This window comes from Lissotriton vulgaris, chromosome 2_2 (assembly GCF_964263255.1).
Source record: "Lissotriton vulgaris chromosome 2_2, aLisVul1.2, whole genome shotgun sequence".
Lineage (NCBI taxonomy): Eukaryota > Metazoa > Chordata > Amphibia > Caudata > Salamandridae > Lissotriton > Lissotriton vulgaris.
The window spans coordinates 22,993,936-23,007,744 of NC_141688.1; positions in this window are offsets into that span (position 1 = coordinate 22,993,936).

Here is a 13,809-nt window from a genome sequence, read left to right on the forward strand (position 1 = left end):
CTCCGCCCGGGCGGAGGGGGCCTCGCCAGTGTAGAGGTCACCGTAGAAGTTACGGAAAACGTCCGCAATCTGCTCGTCCTCCGTGACTGACCCTCCGGTAGGAGTGACCAGCTCTTTCACCCGGTGCTGCTGATGTTGCACCCTGAGCTTGTGCGCCAGGAGCCGGCCGCACCTGTCTCCACCGGTGTAATACTTGTGCTTCAGGCAAAGCACCGCGTACTCCGCCCGGTCTGTGTCGAGAGCAGACAAGAGTTTCCTGGCGGCCTTCAGTTGCCTCCAGACTCTGGGGGCACCCGTTCTGTGATGTACCTGTTCCAGCTCCCGCACCTGCCGAGTAAGCTCGCCCCTCTTGAGCTGGCGATCCTTGTTCTCCGCCGAGGAGATAGCGATAAATTCGCCCCGGAGCACAGCCTTCAGGGCAGCCCATTGCGTCGCGCGGGAGGTGTCGTCGTTTACCTGCTGGAAGTCCGTTATGGCCGCGCGGATCTGTTGCACCGTCGAACGCCTGTGCAGCAGCGTGTCCTGGAGACGCCAGACCCCTCTCGGACGAGCCACCGGGGGTAGACTGAAGGTACCCTCCACCGGCGCATGGTCGGAGAGAGAGAGGACCCCCATGTCGGCATTCGAGGCTAGTGCGAACATCGGGCCCGTCACTAGAAGATGATCCAGTCTCGCGTAGGACTTGTGTGCATGAGAGAAATAGGAATACGCGCGGGTCGCGGGGTGGAGGCGGCGCCACATGTCGTGCATATCGAGCTCCTCCAGTCGGGTACGAACCGAGCCCGAAAGCTCTCCCAACTGGTGGCGCCGTTGCACAGACCTGTCCAGAGTCGCATCAAAGACCAAATTCAAATCTCCCCCTAGCACTATGTGCCTATCAGAGGTGGATGCCACGTCTTCCAATGCCCTGTGAAAAAATTGGTCTTGGTGGTCATTGGGGCCGTATATAGAGCCTACAGTCATCACCAAGCCCCCCACCTTGATCCTATATGCCAGAAGTCTCCCCTTCTGTTCCGCTACCTTCTGCAAAACCTCCCCTCTGAACCTCCTAGAGAACAAGAGCGCCACACCTGCCGTTTTAGAAGCACTGGAGGAAAAGAGCTGCGTGGGGAACTTGGGGGTACGCATTCTGGGACAATCCTTGGCCAGCAGATGGGTCTCCTGCAGTAGGCAGATGTTGGCCTGAGAGTTCGCCAACAGAGACAGGACGGCCCGTCTTTTAACCGGGTTATTCAGCCCCTTCACATTCAGAGTAACAACTTTAAGAGCCATCAAGGAAGGGAACCCCAGAAACGCACATGAAGGCGGGCAAGGCCCAGCGGGCGAAACACAGAGGCCACAACAAGAAACCTCAGCACACAGCGAAAGCAAACATCCCTACGGCACAGTACAGTCCCCGAACCCCAAAACCCCCCAACTAAGTGGACCCCCCCCCCCCCTTCCCCCGGAACTTCGCACGCCCAGCTCCACACTGCCCCCAACTCCCATCCCCCCAACAAACCCCCAAACTCGAAACATTCCCATGCAACTCCCCTTCCCACCCCCCGCTTCTCAAGCCATTCAAAAAAGTCATTGTCCCAGTCCGGTCCTTATCGGACAAGGCCGTGGAGAGTCGATTGAGTGGACGTCCAGCCACCACCACCAGCACCCCCGTCCCCCCCTACCCTCAGAACCCTCGCACCTGCAGTGATGAAAAGCTAATGTAGACTCCCCCCGGAGTAAGTTCAGGCCGTCAAGGCCACATCACCGTTCGCTGTTGCTCTGGAGGCCTCCTGGATAGCGCTCGACATGTCCGCCCGAATCGTGGGCGAGTCAGGCCGCTCCGGTGGTGGGGAGCGCCCCTCCCCGATCTGCTGCCAACCGTCTCGAGTGCTTCGCCTGCGGCGCGGCGCCGGGGTGTCTGCATCCGAAGCCGTGATTCCCAATACTGCGCAGACATCCTGGAGGGACCGGAGCTGGTGCAATGTCCCGTTCCACCGGAAGATCAGGCGGAAGGGGTGCCCCCAAGAATACTGCGTTTCATGCTCCCGAAGGAAGTCCGTGGCAATTTTAAAAGATTTCCTCTTCTGCAGCGTGACCGTGGATAAGTCTTGATAGAGAGCCACTGGGTGATCTCTGAAGCGGAAAGGCCGCTGCCTCCGCGCCTCGCGGAGAATCCGCTCCTTCAGGGGGAAGTCCGGCAGAAAGGCCAAAATGTCCGGGGGGGGGGCGCCGAGGCTCTGCAAGGGCGACCCACCCTGTGCGCCCTGTCGATACGGACTTGAAAGTCCTCTGACTCCCCCAAGATTGTGCGGAAGAGGGCCTCCAGGTAGGCGGTCACGTCGTCACCCTCCTCGTTGGACGGGACGCCCCGGACCCTGATATTGTTCCGCCTGGACCGGTTTTCGAGGTCTTCGGCGTGGGCCTGCAGCTCAATTTGTTGCTCCCGCAGCCGCAGGACCTCCTGCTGCAGGTGGGTTATCTCTTCAACTCTGGAATGACCAGCCTCCTCCACAGTGTTAACTCGCTCCCCCAGGGAGTCCACTTCTCTCCGGACTTCCCGGACCTCTCCGGCCACCTCTTGCTTCAAAGTCTGAAAATCCTCCCTCAAGGAGCTAAACAGCGACTCCAGGAACGATCGAGTCACTGGGGGCTCTCCGCCGTCAGCGCCTCTGGAATGGGCCGGGGAGCTCGGGCGGCCTGGCTCCCCCCGCTGCGCAGGGCACCACGTCCCAACATGTCCGGCAAAGTTCGGTCGCCTCTCCTCTGACCCCTGGCATTCGACATCTTGGCGGGGCGGGAGTCACCGATGGCCGCAGCTTGGTGAAGAGGCGCCTAAGGTCAGGGCAGCCGAGCAGCGGAAGCCGGCCGGGCACTCAGTCGCCGGTCAGGAAGCACTGCAGCGCAGAGGCCCCGATCAAGGCTGGGCGGCCGGTCCGAGGTCTCCAAAATGGCCGCCCATTACAGTCAATGGGGCAAACGCCCAGGGAACGAGGCCTACCTCCGTCACGGGTCCAAATGCGATACACACAGTCGAAGGGCAGGCCCGCAGTGCGAGAGGCAACTAGGGCTGGCTCGCCTGGATGTGCAAATACTTCGGAGGCGCGACTCTACTCCCCCACGGCCAGGGGTGGGCCGGAGCAGCCACGTGGAGCAGGCGTTCTCGAGCCCCGGTCTTGCGTAGTAGTCGTAGGCCGGCTACGCCTCCGTCGCTTTTCTCCGCTCGGCTCCGCTCCGCCGGCGAAGGCCGCCTTGGCACCCACTCGGTCGCTGCAGCGCAGGTACTCCAGCAGGCCACTCGCAGTCGCTGGATCACGCCGCCGGGACCCCAAGCCTGAAGGTATCGCGGCTCTCGGGCCTCCCACAAGCCGATCAGCGGGCGCCGTCTCAGTCGGTATCCGGGCGGAATCACCACCGTGGCGGGACACCTGAAGCTCGCCGACTGCTCTACACCACCACGGGGGTCACCAGGTGTGGTTACCGCTCGATCCGGGGGGGATCAGCGGATGTAAGCGGTGCAGGTTTTCCAGGGGCTCGGGAGCTCTCGGCAAGTGCGTCCTCTCAGCCCGCCATCTTGGCCACGCCCCGTACCATAAACTTTTAAACAAAATATCTCAGAATGGAGAACTGAATACAGCAACTAAGTAAGTGGTCTATATTCATAAAAAATATCACAAAAAGACCTACACCGCCATTCAAAGCTGCTAGTGTATTAAAAACCATGTCCTACGCAACTCTCTCCCACACACCTCTTAGTCTACCGCACTGCTATTGGTTGTGTTCAAGAATACTATACCTGCACCGCTGTGGTCATCATGCACGACACGGAAATAATTCCCACAACAAAAAACTGTAATGTTCTCTAGCCCCCCCAATGAAGACGCTGCAGCCTTGGTGCCAGTTAACTATTTATTACAGCAATTAACTTCCCTAAAGAGCGCCGAGCCTCTACTGCCCGTACCGGCTCTTCGCGCCAATGAAGCGTGATGTGCGCGCAGCCTGATGCGGCCACCGGCACGTCACGTTGGGTGCGTGACGTGCGTACACTAGACCGCGCTACTACATATCTCCCCTTTTTTCCCAATACAGCAACAATAACATTACAGTCCACTGCTCATCTCATAGTCTCTGAACCGGGCTGGCTTGACCACCAATCTACCCCTGCGGGTCAGTCTTACCGGGGTGTTGAGGGTCTCTCTTTCACCTCTTCCTCTACTCACTGGCGCGGCCGCGCCTCCCTCTCTCTCATTCAATCCTTCTCCAGCCATCTGTTCCTGATCACTCCTTTCTGTCTCTTGTGTTTGTCGGTTTTCTCCGTTCCCCTCAGATACTGTCTCTGGAGGTTCCTGCTCAGCTGCTCCGTTCCTTTCATCTTCTAAGTCTGTTACCCCTTGGTCCCAACTTAGAATCTTGTTGCATCTCGCCATGCGGTCCTGCGACCATACGTTCCCGTCACTCAGCAAGGCTGCTCTGCCCAGAACTTCTTTCACCTGCATGGGCTTGCTATATTTACTTTCTCCCTTCCTCTGCATCGTGGCCAATTTTACTCGTACCCATTCTCCTTTCTCTAGGCCAGTGCTCTTCACATTCCTCCTGTTGTCGTAGTGCTTGGTGTAGACTGCTTGGGCCTTCTCAAGGTTGGATCGTACTACTGCTGGGGACCATTCACTCATTACTGTTTTCTCTTTCAACACTCTGTTGTCTTGGGTGAACGGCTCACGTCCTCTCAGTATCTGGAATGGGCTAGATCCCGTGATTGTGGGGGTAATCCTGTATGCCCACACCATGTGCCATATCTCTACTTCCCAGTCCTTGTTGTCAGATATGGCAGCTTGGATCGAGCCCATCACCTCTCTATTAAACCGTTCCACTAGTCCGTTCCCGGCAGGGTGGTATATGGATGTGTGTCTGGCTTACATGTCGTTCCTATGCATGAAGTTGTTCCACCTCTCCGACCTGAATTGGGGCCCATTGTCACTGAGAATCGTCTTTGGAATTCCTTCCCTCACAAATGTATCAGCCAGGAATTTAATGATAGTTTCTGCGTCCATGGTTTCTTCTATCTTCAGTTCTGGCCACTTTGAGTACCTGTCCACCATAACGCAAACATACTTTTGGATTCCCCGTATGCCCAGAATCGGGCCCAGGATGTCCACAGACAACTCCTCCCATGGGTTCTTCGGGAGATCAAATTGTCCCAGTGCTGGACGTAGGGGCTTGAGGCTTTGTCGGCCCCCTGGCATCGAGTGCAATTTCTGACATGTCTCTCAGCTCTTATGTCCATTCCTGGCCACCAGTAATCTTGTCTGGCCCTCAATCTCAGTTTGCATATTCCGAGGTGCCCCTCATGGAGTGTGTCCAAAAGTTTGTTGATGAGGTTCGTCGGAGGAATCACCTTCTCCCCCCTGTGCACAAATATTCCCTTGTCGTCCATTGACAGTTCTTCTCTGATTTCGAAATATGGTTTGAGTTCTCCGCTGATCAGCCTCTTTTCGGGCCATCCTTAGGTGATATGCGCCTTCACTTCCTTCAGGGCCTGGTCCTCTTCATACGCCTGTCTCCACTCTTGGAGGCTGATGGAAGTCTCTTGGTCTTCTGTAAGCGCCACCCATTCTTCTGTTCCTGCATTGTCCTCCTCACTCGGTTTCATGGCGGCCGCCCTACTCAGATAGTCTGCCACTCTATTCTTGCTTCCTGGTATGTGGTCCACGTCGTACCTGAACTCTAGTAGTTTCAGTGACATCTTGGAGATCCTGGGCGTTGCATCGGCATGCCCACTCGACGTTAGCACCTTCAGCAAGGGCTTGTAGTCCGACCTTAATTGGAACCGTGTGCCCCACAGGAACTGCCTGAATCTGGTTGTAGCCCACACCACTGCCAACATCTCCTTTTCTATCACGCTGTACCTCTTCTCCGTGTCGTTCAGTGTGCGGGATACGAAGCTTATGGTGTCCATTTGTCCATGTCCCCTGTCCTGCATGAGGACAGCACCTAGTCCTTTGTCGCTGGCGTCCGTGGTTAGCACTGTCCTCCCTTGGGGGTCGTAGCCTTGAAGTGGAATAGCCTCTGCTATTTCCTTCTTGACCACCTCAAATTTTCCTTGCGCCTCCTCTGACCAGTGAAATTCTGTGTTTTCTCGTGTCAGTTGCCTCATGTGATGAGTCTTTGAGGTGAAGTGTTGCACAAATTTGCTGTAATATTCTGCCATGCCGATAAAAGATCTGACTTCATCTTTGTTGGCTGGTGGAGGTGCCTCACATATTGCTTTCACATTTTCAGCTTTTGGGGTCACTCCTCGTACTCCAATTTCGTGCCCCAGGTATGTTACCGATTCCATTCCTATCTGGCACTTGGCCCATTCTGCCGTGAGGCCCTTCCCTTCTAGGATTTGTAACACCTTCTCAAGTTTTGCGTCGTGGTCTGGCTTATCTCGACCCATCACAAGGATGTCGTCCTGGAAGTATTGGACTCCGATGGCCTTCTGGAAGAGTTGGTGCATTAACTTCTGAAAGACTGCTGCCGCCAAGGCCAGCCCGAATGGCATGCGGCGGAATTGATAACAACCGAATGGGGTAATGAACGATGTAAGATGGCGGCTTTCCGGGTGTAGGGCAATTTGGTGGTAGGCGGAGGTCAAATCGATGGTGGAATACCATTTGTTGCCCCTGGTGCTGGCCAGCATCTCTTCAATTCTGGGTAAGGGGAACCTTTCTACCACAATGTTCTTGTTCAGCTCCCGTAAGTCGACGCACAGCCTGACCTTGCCGCTGGGTTTCTTGACTACCACCAAGGGCGCCAACCACTCGGCACACGTGATGGGCTCGATGATCCCTTTCCTCTCCAGGTCCTGGAGTTTTTCCCGGACTGCTTCAATTACTGCCAAAGGGATATTCCTGGCCTTGTGCACCACTGGCCCCGCATTGTCTTTCAAGATTATTTTGTGTGAGAATTTTTCTAACTTCCCCACCGTGCCTCCAAATACCTTGGGGAATGCACTCCTCCACCTGTCCAGGTCTGGCCAGATTCCGGGTTCCGTCAGTAATATCTGTTCTTTGCCTCCTGGGTCCAACTTGATGCCTAGGTCGCCTTGGTTCAGCCATCCCAGGACCGAGCGTCCTTTCTCCGACACGTAGAGTTTGCAGTAGGCGGATCGGTAACGGAACTCAAAATTTAGCGGTCTGAACCCCGCCATTGGTATACGGTCTCCGTTGTATGTGACTGAGCGGATGTCTAGCTTTTCCAGTTCCGGGCCTAAGTGCGGTGCAAATTTCTCCTCCCATACTGCTCTCTGGACAATAGTGTATGGTGAGCCGGTGTCGGCCACCACGCTGATCGTGATGCCGCCTATTGTCATTTCCAGGATGGGTTTCATTGTTCTTTTGCCGTCGATGCTTAGGACTTGTCCATCTACGCCCAGTACCTGGTCGTATATACATAGCACTGTGACCACGTCCTCCTCCGTCGTTTCTTCCTGGTCGTCGTTGTCCTGGCCTACAAATCTTACCGTGCCCTTGGAGGCCTTTTTCCTTCACACCTTCTCATAGTGTCCGATTATTCCACAGTACATGCATTTGGCGCGAAACGCCGGGCATTTTCTGTTGTGGGCTTCATGTGACCAGCTTCCGCACCTGTAGCATGACTTCCTATTGCTTCCCGCTTGTTTCCCCGGGGGACCCACGTTGCTATGCCACCTGGTGTGTCCCTTGTCTGCTGCCTTCTTATTCTGGTGATCCTTACGGGGCTCTTCGTTGTCCACTTTGTTTACCATGGTGCTGGACGCAGTCTCCTTCTTCTTCGCATCCGCGCACCTCCTTGCCAATTCTGCTCTTTTGACGATGACCATCACATCTTTTAGGGTGGTGTCTCCACTGGCCCATAGTTTGTCTTGCACTGATGTGCATGTGGTGTGCATTACCACCTGGTCCTTGATGAACTCTTCCTCCCAGTTGTCGTACTTGCATGTGGCCGCGAGTCGTTTCAGTGCTGCCACATATTCTTCTATCGTCTCTCCCGGGCGCTGCTTCCTTTGTTGGAAGTTGAATCTATCCACTGACACACACACCGCCGGTCTGAAATGTTCGTTGAGGTCGGCGATTGCATGGGCGTACACGTCGTCGTCCGTGCTTGCTCTCTGCTTTGGCACTAAGCTTTTGTAAACCCTCAGCCCTTCAGGGCCTAAGTTCAGCAACAAGATGCGTTTCTTTCTCGAAGGTTTGAACACCTCTTCATTCTCGTCTTCTAAAACTCCTATGAAATTGTCTATATACTCTCTCCAGTCCTCTCACTTCATCAGTGGTTCTCCAGGCCTGGGTAGAAACTGCACCGGCGCCATCGCATATCCCGTTTGCGCACTCATCTTTTCGCTCTTGACCGTGGGCTGTGCGCTTGCTTGGCCTCTGGGGCTCCCCGGTGTGCTGTCTTGTTCTTCCTTGTTTGTGTGATTCTGGGGACTACCTGCGTCAGCCCCCTCGCTCTTTATTAGGGTATCCAGCTCGGTTCCCCTGGTTTAGTGGAAGGTGGCCTGATCTGTCGCGCTTCTTGTGCTTCCTCCCCGGGGTCTGTCTCCTCCTGAGGTGGTTGTACTACCCCCTTGGGTGCTTTTGGGCTCTGCCGCGCTCTTTAGGGTACCTGCGTGGTAGCCGTCGGTCTTCTTGGCTCTCTGGTTCACTGTGGTGCTGCTTAGCTTTGATTCTCCTGCCACCGGTGTTTTGCTGTGTCCCTCGGCGTGGTTTTCTTGCTGTGGGGGGTTAGGGATCTGCTATCCCACCCTCGTCGCCATTGTAATGTTCTCTAGCCCCCCAATGAAGACGCTGCAGCCTTGGTGCCAGTTAACTATTTATTTCAGCAATTAACTTCCCTAAAGAGCGCCGAGCCTCTACTGCCCGTACCGGCTCTTCGCGTCAATGAAGCGCAATGCGCGCGCAGCCTGATGCGGCCGCCGGCACGTCACGGTGGGTGCGTAACGTGCGTACACTAGACCGCGCTACTACAAAAACAAAGGTAGCATCCTTCCATCCACACATCCCATGCTGCGTCGAAGAAATAAAAAATGTGACGTTCCACCGTAGTACTTACGGCCTAGCAGTCACGCTTGATGCAAGTAAGAAGTGCCCTGTATGATCTGTCCTAATGTATACCACACACATTGGTTCAAGCAGTGGTGCTGGAACATTTTTTAGAGCGGGGGTGCTGCTATTAATGTTTTTACACTGAAATCATAGAAACTGTGGAAAATTTGAGTGTCCTACAAAAAAATAAAAGTGGCAAATGTGCCATGCCCGTTCAGCAGGAGAGTCTTTTGAGAGTGGTATGAAGCTGGGGGTGCATTTTGGAGAACTGGTGAAGTAGCGCACTGTTATTTACAGAGAGTACATTTTATGTTGAAATGGCAACTACATTTGCAAAAGTACAACTATCGTGTTTCTGTATATTTAATCATTTGCTCATCACCAAGTAAAGTGTCTTGTACCTACTAAAACTTTTGTTTCCATCACACTTCGGAATTACAAAAAAGCACATTTCTAGTTTTCTAATTGCTGATATAATTTGAAATATGTGTACAGTTCGTTAACTGATAATGAAATGTTGTGCGTTAGAAAACAACCAACATGCTACAGCCTTTCCATCCTTTTCCTGAACCCCAGCAGGATTGTCAGCTAGATCAATCCTCTCTCTTTGCAGTCAGAGAAATAAATAAGAAGAATACAAAGATAAAATAAAAAGATGTAACAGGGACCTTCAGCTTCTATTGCCTACCTGAACCACCGTTTTTTGCTGAAAAGGTAGAAAATTGCGGCTTCATGTGCCCTCTCCGAGCTACTTTGCTGCCTCTCACGTTTATTTCATCGGGGAATAGCACTGCAAAAGGCTTCCATGTCACCAGGACACAACGTTCAAGCCCTGTGGTCTACCTTTACGAAACAGTTTACGGGATTCAAGATTGTTTTTGTCGCATTAAACCTAGCCAACACTACAACTCCCAGAATGCTCCGATTTATTCAGTTAAACCCCAGGATGGTAGACAAGATGTCCTGGTGGCATGTGGGCATCAGCTAAACCTTTCCTCCAGCTCCCACACCCATAGCCCCTGCAATAATAATGGACAGGGAAATGCCAAACTGCCATCCACCTCGGGGGCTGCGAATTCAAACCCAGTGCATTGTGGGAGAGGGTGTGGCTAACGGCCAAAGCTGCCGACTTAAAGGAGCTGGGGAATGACTGCCCCTATTACTTACTGCCAATTTTTGTTCCAATAGATGAACATCGCAGCTGACATAATCTCACACCGTGAGGACATTTGTCTAGCGACAGCGAGTACAAAGACTGTGCATGTTTGGAACTAAAAAATGCATATTCGCAATTTAAAATTCAAAGGAAGATCGACCACGCTAAACTAGCGTTCACCCTAGTTAGGTCAGAGATTTCTTGGTGAACGATTCCAGCTGAAAGTACCTTTAGTAGCCCTGTCCTGCCTTTCGCATTGTGGTACTTGTAGTCTTGTAAAATGGGAAAACAATCCTCCAAGTGCCGGAAGGGGGGCTTGGGGCGGGCGGCCGACCACCGGGAGGCTCCCCCCCATCCCCGGGCTGTTTGGGAGGGGCGGGGGGGGGGGGGGGTGGAGTTCAGTGACCACGGCGGCCATTTTGGGGATTGGGCTGGAAGGCAGTATAGCCCAAAAGTAGCCCAAAGGCAGCCCACTCCAGGCCACCATTTTGTCATTGGTGACCTGGTGGCTGGGAGTGGTAGCGGAGTTAGTTTTAGTCAGGTAGTTTGGCAGTTGGTCAGTTAGGCAGCTTTGGTAGTGTCAGGGCAGGTGTTTTGACGCGGTAATTCAGTAGGTTTGTGCAGATGTTCGGCGCGTGTGGTACGTGGGGATCATGTCGGAGGACGACGTGAGAGTTCTTGAAGCGATTCGCCTGCTCAGCGAGGCGGGCAGGTTGGACCTAGTGCTGGGGGACTTGCCTGGGCCGTCGCGCTCTGCTCGGCAAGCATCGGCCGGATTAGCTGCTGCAGTGGCGGCTTGTCTGTCGCCGAAGCGACGAAGCTTGTGTCGGCTGTGGAGCCTGGCCTCCCGCGTGGGCGGAAGACGGCCCCCCTGTGGCGTGGTGCGGCGAGTCGTGGTGCGGTGTTCTCGTCGCTGACTTTTGTCGAGGTGAGTAGGGGGGGAAAGGGGTAGTGGGCGCTGGAGGGGGGGGGTGGTTGGTTGAGGCGGCGGACTTTACGCCTGGCGAGCGGTGGGCGGATTCCGGGCATGGTGAGCGCCGAACAGTGTCAGCGCCGGGGGAGGTGGGGAAGGCGGGCGGGCGGGGCCCGGGGAGGGAAGCGTTCGGCGCCCGCGTCGCTGGCAGCGGCAGTTCAGGGCGGGGAGCGGGGGGGAGGGCCTGGGCTGCTGTCAGGGGCCCCGGAGTGTGAAGCGGATGTTTGGCAGGAGCGACAGGGGGAGGAGAGGCCTTGCGCAGTGGCAGATCGAGTGCGGAGCGATAAGCAGGGAGGGGGCCCCGTTTTGGTGACAGAGGCCCCAGTTCTGGAGGGCATGGGTTGGCAGGGCGGGAGGGAGGGGCCAGGGGCTGTAATCACGGAGGAGGACATGGAGGCGATCCGGCAAGTGGGCAGGCGGGCGAGTGGGGCCCTGGAGGCCCAAGAAGTGGACTTGGTAGGGGGGGGCAGAAGAGTGGGCAGGGGATGGCGGTGCTTTCCTGGTAGGGGGGGGGTCGTTGGGCCAGGCGGAGGGGGCGAGAGCGGACAGGCTGGTGGAGGAGGCCTTGGAGGGGGGGGGTCGGTTAGCCCCCTGTTTTCCTCGCCATCCCCGCACAGGCAGCAGTGGGGGTCCTTGGGGGGCAGTTCTCTGGGGGAGGGGGAATGGGCACAGATGGGGGGTGGGGGGATTTCAGTCCCCAGTGAGGGTACAGGGCCATGGTGTGTGCGTTTTGCCTGAAGGGGGCTTGGATGTGTTCCCAGAGTGGGCGGAGGGGGTGCGGGCGGTGGGGGGGGAGGGGCCGGGGAGGGCAGACGGAGGGTGCGTGGGGCCCGGCTCCGAGTTGGGGTGATGGGGGTGTGCCTGGTCGGGGGGGGGGGGCCTGGAGAGGGGCTGGGTGCGGAGGAGGCAGGGGGAGGTAGGAGGGGGGCGGTTTGAGGTCCTCTTGGGGCAGGTCGGGCAGGAAGGCGAGGAGGATGAGCAGGGAGGGGTCCCCCTCCCTCCATTCCCTGCACAGGGGCGTGTGGTGCGTTTTGGGGGGGCGGATGAAGGCCGGGTGGGGGCAGGGATGGGGTGGGTTGCGGGGTGTTAGGGGCAGCAGGTCAGCTAGCGGTGGTCGTACTCCCAGCACTCAAGTCCAATGTTTTTCCTTTCAGGATAGGGTCCGTGGTGCGTCGGCAGACTCGGTAGGGCGGTGTACAGCCCAACGGCGCCGAGGTGAAGGGAGGGCGGAGCCTGGCGCGGCAATACCCGTACTGGCAGGGGATCCCGACGCGGCCAGTGCACGAAAGTCCGGCGCGACTTCACTGGCCCCAACAACCGGCACGGCCCGACGGGCGGCTGGCACCGTGGATGTTTCAGGCAGCGCGAGGGGGAGCATCAGAGGGCACAGCTGGCTCCCCCAGTGGCAGGGTTTTCTGCTGGTTGTAGCAATGTGGGGTTGAATAAGGCCCGGAATGTTAATTATGTGCAGGAGCCTCTAGAGTTGGAGGAAGTGGTGGTGTTGGAGTACGAGGAGGACAGCCCCGAGGAAGGGGAATGGAGGGGGAATGAGGAGGGGGTGGGGGGGGACTTCTCATCTGTCTTCTAATGTGTTACAGGCCACGCAGGTTGGTCAGCCGGCGGCGGCGTTGGGCGCCAGGAGAGAGTACGGCCCCGCAGCAGGGGCTCCTCGGACGGCGGACCCACCCGGACGGTCGGTTTGGAGAATGGCGCCAGGGCGAGCGCCTGTACTTGAGCGTGCTGTTACAAAGGCCAGGCCAAAGATGGTGGCAAAGGGGTCTGGAAGGGACTGTGCCGGGGAGGAGCTGGGTGGTAGGCTCCACTGGGGACAAGGGGTGCGCGTGGCAGGTGAGCAGGCGATCCCACGGGCCGGACCAAGGATGGTGTCGGTGGGAATTGGATTGTTGGGGATGAGCTGGGTGGTGAGCTCCACAAGGGAAAGTATGTCAAGGACCAGGCAGTGGGGATGGGGGGTCAGACATTGCCGGGATCGAAAGTGGAAATAGGGGTGAATACGGATCCGGAGGTGGCAGGTAAAGAGCCGGTGCCGAGTAAGGAGCTGAAGTTTAAAAGGCTTCCTTATATGGGGGTGACCAAACCGCTGGGGGCTCACCTGATGCTGGCCACGAAGGAGAGGATTTGGAAGGGGGAGTATGTGGAGATCTTAAAGTTGTTACACAGGGAGGTAAGGTCCAAGGAGGGGTCAAAGGAGGAAGAGTATGAACTGGCTAAAAGACCAAAAGTGCCGATTACTATTGAGAACTGGACGGCAGCATTTTTAATATATGCTAGTGTATATTGCGAGAAGTTTCCCGAGCGTAGTGTGTCTATATTTAAATATATGGACGTAATCAGGAACGCGCAGATTCAGGGGGTGGGGGGGTATGCCTGGGCCCAGTATGATGAGTTTAGAGCCAGGATGGCTTGGGACGAGGAAGCAAAGTGGGGTGAGCTGGATGCAGATTTGTGGCAGCATACCATGGGGGTGTCTGCTGGGGGTAAGACGTTATTCACAGCCAGCGGCTTGCCCTTAGTCTATCGGCCCTTTCCAGGGAAGCCCACCTGGCAAGGGGTGGGATCTGCAGCTGCCACGCCGGGGGGATCAGGTCCTTGCTGGGAGTTCAATAAAGGAG